This window comes from Nyctereutes procyonoides, unplaced genomic scaffold (assembly GCF_905146905.1).
Source record: "Nyctereutes procyonoides isolate TBG_1078 unplaced genomic scaffold, NYPRO_anot_genome, whole genome shotgun sequence".
NCBI classification, from domain to species: domain Eukaryota; kingdom Metazoa; phylum Chordata; class Mammalia; order Carnivora; family Canidae; genus Nyctereutes; species Nyctereutes procyonoides.
In genome coordinates, this window is record NW_026575132.1 from 22,521,236 (window position 1) to 22,528,606 (window position 7,371).

The 7,371-nt window shown below is 37.8% G+C and overlaps 1 long non-coding RNA gene across 2 annotated transcripts in view; it reads right to left on the reverse strand.

The window, feature by feature from the left end:
* The window catches only part of LOC129522718 (uncharacterized), an 81,815-nt gene extending 74,735 nt beyond the window's left edge, over positions 1–7,080 (reverse strand). For both annotated transcript variants that reach the window (XR_008666962.1, XR_008666961.1), the window contains exons 1-2: positions 5,220–7,080; positions 3,812–3,878 (exon numbers count right to left, since the gene is read on the reverse strand). This is a non-coding gene — a long non-coding RNA (uncharacterized LOC129522718). The remainder of the gene's footprint in view (positions 1–3,811; positions 3,879–5,219) is intronic.
* Between the last annotated feature and the right edge of the window lie 291 nt (positions 7,081–7,371).

Below are 7,371 nucleotides of genomic sequence, written 5' to 3' on the forward strand. Positions count from 1 at the left end.
TAATTCCAGATAAACAAAGACTAAAAGAATTTGTTGCTAGCAGAACTACCTTGCAAGAAATACTAACTGAAGTTCTTCAAACAGAAAAGAAGTGACACTGGGCGGCCCTGGTGGCTCAGCGGTTTAGCGCCGCCTTCAGCCTAGGGTGTGATCCTGGAGACCTGGGATCAAGTCCCACATCGGGCTTCCTGCATGGAGCCTACTTCTCCTTCTGCCTGTGTCTCTGCCTCTCTCTGGTCTCTTATGAATAAATAAATAAAATCTAAAAAAAAAAAAAATTGGAGAAAGAAATGAAGTGACATTATACTGTAATCTGAATCCACATGAAAAGAATAGAGTGCCACTAAAGACAATTATATAGCAAATACAAAAGATAGCAAAATTACATTCTTCTCTTTTCTTCTCTTATTTTTTAAAAAACAACAGCAGAAAATAATACCTATAAAATTGAATATGGGGATTTATAGCTTATATAAGTTTATATAAATTTTAATTTTAGAGCTTATAACACAGAGATATATATTTAACAACAGCAACGCAAGTGAGGAAAGAAGGAAACCATAGTGGAGCAAGTGTTCTATATCTCACTGGAATTAAGTTAGTATACATCTCAAATATATTCTGATCAATTAAGATATGTATTGCAATTCTTGGAGCAACTACTTAGAAAAATAACTCAAAAATATACTTAAAAATCAATAAAGGAATCATTTTTTAAGATTTTGTTCATTTATTCATGACAGACACAGAGAGAGAAAGTCAGAGACACAGGCAGAGGGAGAAGCAGGCTCCATGCAGGGAGCCTGATGTGGGACTCGATCCTGGGTCTCCAGGGTCACGCCCCTGGCTTACGGGGGCGCTAAACCGCTGAACCACCGGGGCTGCCCTCAATAAAGGAATTAAAATCGTACGTTAGAAAATACCTGCTTAATCCAGAAGACGACATTTAAATAACAAAACAAAAAGAGACACAAGACTAGAGAATAAATAGTAAAACTACAGACATAAATTCAAATACATTAGTAATAATGTTAAATGTGAATGGGATAAACAACCAACTCAAAAGGCAGAGATTGTCAGCTTTGACTTTGGATAATAAATTTTGATCCAACTAAATATGTCATTAACAAGTAAAAATTCACATTGGGATACAATTCTAATAATATATTAGGAGTTTCTCCAGGACAATTCTAAGGAATTTTGCCACAAATTGGTATCAGTTAAAAGCTTCTGAGTTACCTTTTTGCACACAGAGTTGAGGAACTGAAAGACCAGAGTACTGAATGTGTCTCTGATAAGGAGAGTGAATTACCAAGATAATCACAGAAGTTGAGGTAGAAAAAAAGACTGTGAGCCTGGTGCCAAAATCTCTATAAATAAGAATAGTGTTTATGAAATTGAGGTGACAAAGGCTAAGAAGAGAGCGCAGTAGAGCCTGGTCTTTTGAGCCCCTGAAGTTAATGTCTATTATCTACTAGCTATTACATTAGGCATTCAGGTAAATACAGAAAAATAAAACATATTCCCTGGCCATAAAATACAATGGGATAGACAGTTTTATAAAGAGATAAATGCAATACAATGTTACATTAAACTCTGGGATTAAAGCAAGAGAAAGAATCATTGATCTGGGGACACAGTGATAAAGAATGACTTTAGTAGGAAAGATAACGGAAAAGCTCTTTTTCTAACTTGGGATTAATTCATTATGACATTTTATCATTTGAAGCAGTGGGTAGCAGGGGTCCAGGTGCTAAGAAAGCTGTAAAAACTATATATATTAAAAAAAAAAACTGTAGTTATTTAGTCAAGGGTGAAATATAATGGAGGCTGGGGCTAAGTAGTAATCTCCAGCCCTAGTTTTGACAAATGGGGACACAAGTGATCTCATATAAGTGGCAGAAGAATTCAACAGTTGGGCAGGGCTGGCCAGAAAGACCAAGATATTAGCAAATATTTGAAAATCCAGGCAGTTATGTCTAGGAAAAATAGGATTAGGGGCACTGACAAAGAAGAGCCCCAATCCCAGCTGGGGACTGGTCTAATTGGTAGATAGCTGGAAAAGGAACTTCATATTAAAAACCAAAACTAAAGGACTTTTTTGTAAATCTTTCCCCAGAATGCTCATTATCTGCACAGTAGCTGGACCCCATTTGCAGTTTTAACATCCACTGATGATTCTAGTCTGAATCAATTCTTAATACTGGAATTGCAAAATCATGATAATTTGGCTTTAATTTCAAGTTCCTTAAATACCCAGGGGAGCTAAAGCTATTGTCAAAATGAAAAAGATACCTGAAAATGTTAAATGTAAGAGGAATTTGTGAATATAATCCATTATAATTGCCTTTAAGAAATTCCTGTTTAATATATTATGAAGATTTGTATTCTTTTTTTAAAGATTTATTTATTTTGAGAGACAAAAAAGCATGAGCACACATGAGAGTGCACTGGGGGGAGGGGCAGAGGGAGGAGGAGGAAGAAAGAGAGAGACAGAGAGAGAGAGAGAGAGAGAGACTCTCAAGTAGACTCTGTCCCTGGAGCCCAACACGCGGCTTGATTTTACAACCTGAGCTAAAACCAAGAATCAGATGCTAAACCGACTATACCACCCAGGCGCCCCTAAAATGCATTTTCTAGGCTGAGTTATATATTATTAAATTAATATCAAAATGATAAAAATTCCACTTGGACCATATAATTTATCTTCTAAATCAAGATACTTTTGAAGGTAGAATTTGATGCTATCAACAAGTACCCAAGGACAAGAGCTATAAACTGGCAAAGTCCTGGGGACCTGAATTAGCTTCTCTACACTCTACCTCAACTTCTCACTCACATGACCACACGCTGAACATGTTCAACAACCAAAACTGCTCCACCCTTAGAAACCCATTCCCGGGGGATCCCTGGGTGGCTCAGCGGTTTAGCGCCTGCCTTTGGCCCAGGGCTCAATCCTGGAGCCCCGGGATCGAGTCCCGCGTCGGGCTCCCTGCATGGAGCCTGCTTCTCCTTCCTCCTGTGTCTCTCTGTCTATCATAAATAAACAAATCTTTAAAAAAAAAAAAAAGAAAGAAACCCATTCTCTAATAAAACAGTGTTTCCTTCTGTCCTTCCAGCTTGCCATAACTACTAACTATTCTTGATCCTCACCGTTGACTTGCTAAAGCCTCCCTCTTGTCTTTATTTCTCCTCCTGACCAGCTTAGATTTTACAGCCTATCAAGTCAATCACACTTGCCAAAATACCAAAGTCCCTTGACTCTTGTTCTTTTCTCACCCTCCTGGCAAAACCCCAATCCTGGATGAATTGAACCATTTACCTTCTTTGTTTCTGCATGAAGACTACTGAGCTGCTACAGGAAAATGATACATTTTAACAGTCCAAGTTCACAATCACCAAGTTCAAATGGGTTTCAACATTGCCTGGCAGTCTTCCTTCAGCCTGGCTTCCGCTAACTGAAGCTGGTCTTACCAACATCACCATTAATCTTGATAATGATAACACTGCTAGTCATAATGATCACCTTCTGGTCTTTTTAGTGCCTTCCAAAAATATTTAAAATAGTTTTTTTTTTTTATTCTCTGTCCTTGGCTTTCATGACATCTTGAGCTACTTCTCCCTTAAGATTTAGTCCAAAACACTCTTCTCATTCTTTTTTTTTTTCCATGAAGTCTTTTTATCTAGCATATTATAAATTTTATGTATCTCTTGTTATTGACTCTCATCTCTTCTAAGAACATAAACTCCATGATGTCAGAGACTCTTTTTTTATTTTTTTATTTTTATTTTTTTGGTCTGTCTGGCTTACCTTTGCAATCTCATTGCCCTCTAGTCTGTGCATACTAGGGCCTCAGTCAATATTTTTTTGAGTGAATCTGTAAGTGAATAGCATTCTCAATAAATATTCATCAGATGAACATCTGCCATAGTAGCAATTTTTTTTATTATTAAACTACCAGCTTACCGTATTAATTATATGAAAGCTAGACAGTTAAAATCCACATGTACTCCTAGGGCATTAAATGCTTGCTTGAGCAAATTTCCTTTTTTTGGCCTTCTGACTTAGTCTATTTGCTGAGCCTAATTAAGCAAGGGTATCTCCTTTCAGGCTTAAACTACTACTTCAGTGTCATTAACTTTCCAAATTTATTTATCTTTAGCCTCATGCCTATTCCTTATTTGCATTTGTATTTCCAAAAACTTACTATATATTTTCATTTTGATATCATCATTATTTATACTTCAAAATCAACATTTAGAAACTCAAATTTACTCAAACTCTCACATTGACCTCAAATAAAAATAGACACATGCTGAAACTGTTTTTCTTTTAGTATTATTGTTTATAATGCTGATTATTTGCTTCACTGGCTACTCAGATGACCAACCTAGAAACAATGGAGTCTCCCTTATTTCTTTCCATTTCATATTTCCTTTATGCAATTGATCCCCATGTGCTGCTGATTTTACCTGATTTTGTCTCACACAAATCTTTCCTTTTCCATGCTTTCAAGTCTTTGATTAGAGTTGTTATGTTAGAGTTTGTTAATGCAAAACCTTCCTAATTGGTCTCCCAATTGGCTTCCAAATATTCAATTCATTCTTTGTATCATTGCCAACTTTACAATTCCAAACGGCTCCATACCCTTCAAGGAAAATGTTCAAATGCTTCATAAAATACTTTAACCTTTAGATTAGAAACGGAGTTTGTAGAATTAATCTTATTCTCTCCTGGGAATCACTCCATTTATGGTAAACTATATCCACATTGAGTGGATAAACCCTTGGAATAAGTTAGCCTAAAATGGAGCAGTTTTACTACTAATCCTTAGAGGTTGGTAAGAAATCCCAGTTTTAGGAATGAGATGGGGGCTTTTTGGAAAAAGGGGTAAGGAAGAAATAAGACATAGTCAAAACATATTATAACACACGTGAGGAACTGAAATCACTTATAAATATATTAAATATTTTTAGGTACAGCAGTCCCCTCTTATCCACAGGGGAAACGTTCCAAGACCCCTGTTGGTTGCCTGACACCAAAGACAGTATTGAACCCTGTATATAATATACCGCACCTTTTCCTCCTCTATTATAAGAATAATAAAGTTAAATTCATAAATCAGTCACAGAGATTAACAATAAAATAGAACAATTATACCCTAACGATAGTTACATAAATCTTGCTCTTTCAAAGTATCTTACTCTATTGTACTCACCTTCGTGATGACGCAAGATGATAAAACGCCTACGTGACATGATGACAATGACGTAGCAGCTGTGACGTAGAGTTAGGCTACTATTGGCCTGCTGATTGTCATGAGGGGGAATCCTCAGCTTCCCCGCAGCAGGTGACCCCGCAGATAACTGAAACTGCGGGAAGCGAAGCTACAGATAAGGGCGGACTAGGACTACTGTATATAAAGATGACCTCGGGGCCTTCAAGTTTCCTTTGGGAGGGGCGTGAAGTAAGAAGAGAAGAAACGGGGATCCCTGGGTGGCGCAGCGGTTTGGCGCCTGCCTTTGGCTCAGGGCGTGATCCTGGAGACCCAGGATCGAATCCCACGTCGGGCTCCCGGTGCATGGAGCCTGCTTCTCCCTCTGCCTGTGTCTCTGCCTCTCTCTCTCTCTCTCTCTCTCTCTCTGACTATCATAAATAAAAAATAATAAAAAAAAAAAAAGAAGAGAAGAAACGAAGATGTCGCTAGAGTGTCCTTTTCTGTCTGAGACTGTAATCGTAGTGACAAACCCCTGGGAGACGAACTCACGTCTTCACGGGAGCATCCCCCCATTTCTAATACACCAGCTTGCCTGGGACTAGCATCTTTAAGGAGGGAGTACTCTGAAGCCCATTCAGGGGGATGAACCAAAAAGGAAATTACAAGTTTCTGTTACCCTTATCAGTCACTTTACGGTTTTCACTTCCAATAGATTAATTTTTAGCTTCTTACAAGCTGAAGGAGCCTGCAGAACAAATATTATGTCCATATTATACACAAGGCAATTACAGCCCCTAAAATTGGAGTGATGTGGCCAGGGTCACAAAGCTAGACAAAAATTCATTTACTCTTCTTGCTATTAGCATATGAGGTAGTTACCAGGTCTGAACTTTCTTTTTTTTTTTTTTTTCCAGGTCTGAACTTTAAAAACACGGTGGGATTCATCAGAATCTATTTTAGTGACATCTTTAAATGAAAAAGTTGTGACTTGGTCTGGAACCCAGGGTTCATTCTTTCTTAGTACGTATGACATCATTCTGAAAGACCACGAAAAAATTCAATTTAATCTGATAATTTCTCTTTATATTATTTTCTCATTGTACCTTTATTTCTATACTTTCGTTTCATCATGAGCCCCAAAGGATAATGATTAGATAATATTCATCTTTTTCTTCCTGATACTGTATTTCTGTCATTCAGGCAGAAAGGGCTCAATAAATATTTATTAAATAGTTGAAATTCACATGCAGGAAAAAATATCTGATGCCTAAATACTGTTGATTTTCCTCCTGTCCCTAACCTCAGCATTATTTTCTTTTTTTGTCTGCTATTTCCTATAAAAACCTAATGATGACCAGGCAGGGAGATTTCCTTTATCGTTAGCTATGAATCTTATCTTTCTTAAACGCCAGGTCGGCAAACAATCTGATGACAGTGTATTAATCTTAATATTTCTTTTACAAATGTGAGAAATATTCAGAGCAAGAAATACACATAATCAGAGGTTATAAATTCTAGCCAATAAGCATTCATTTGGGGGAGTAAAAAAGATGTGGAAGAATTAGACAGACTAATAGGAAAAACACAAATAAATAGCATATGGGTAATAAGAAAATAAGACTCCTTTCTGCAGCTGTGAACCGCAGACTAAGAATAAAAGATAGCAGTATTTTGCAATATAATTCTAACAAGGAACGTTTTAAAAAAATCTGTAAATGGGGGATCCCTGGGTGGCACAGCGGTTTGGTGCCTGCCTTTGGCCCAGGGCGCGATCCTGGAGACCCGGGATCGAATCCCACGTCGGGCTCCCGGTGCATGGAGCCTGCTTCTCCCTCTGCCTGTGTCTCTGCCTCTCCCTCTCTCTCTCTGTGACTATCATAAATAAAAATAAAATTAAAAAAAAATCTGTAAATGGGATGTCTCGGTGGCCCAGTGGTTGAGCATCTGCCTTCATCCCAGGCAGAATCGAGTCCCACGTCGGGTTCCCTGCACGGAGCCTGCTTCTCCCTCTGCCTGTGTCTCTGCCTCTCTCTGTGTCTCTCATGAATAAATAAATAAAATCTTAAAAAAAAAAAATCTGTGAACAGCAAAATGTACTTATTTTGTGGCAAAGGTGTCAGTTTCAAAAACAAAGGTGTACTTGGGCTTTCCT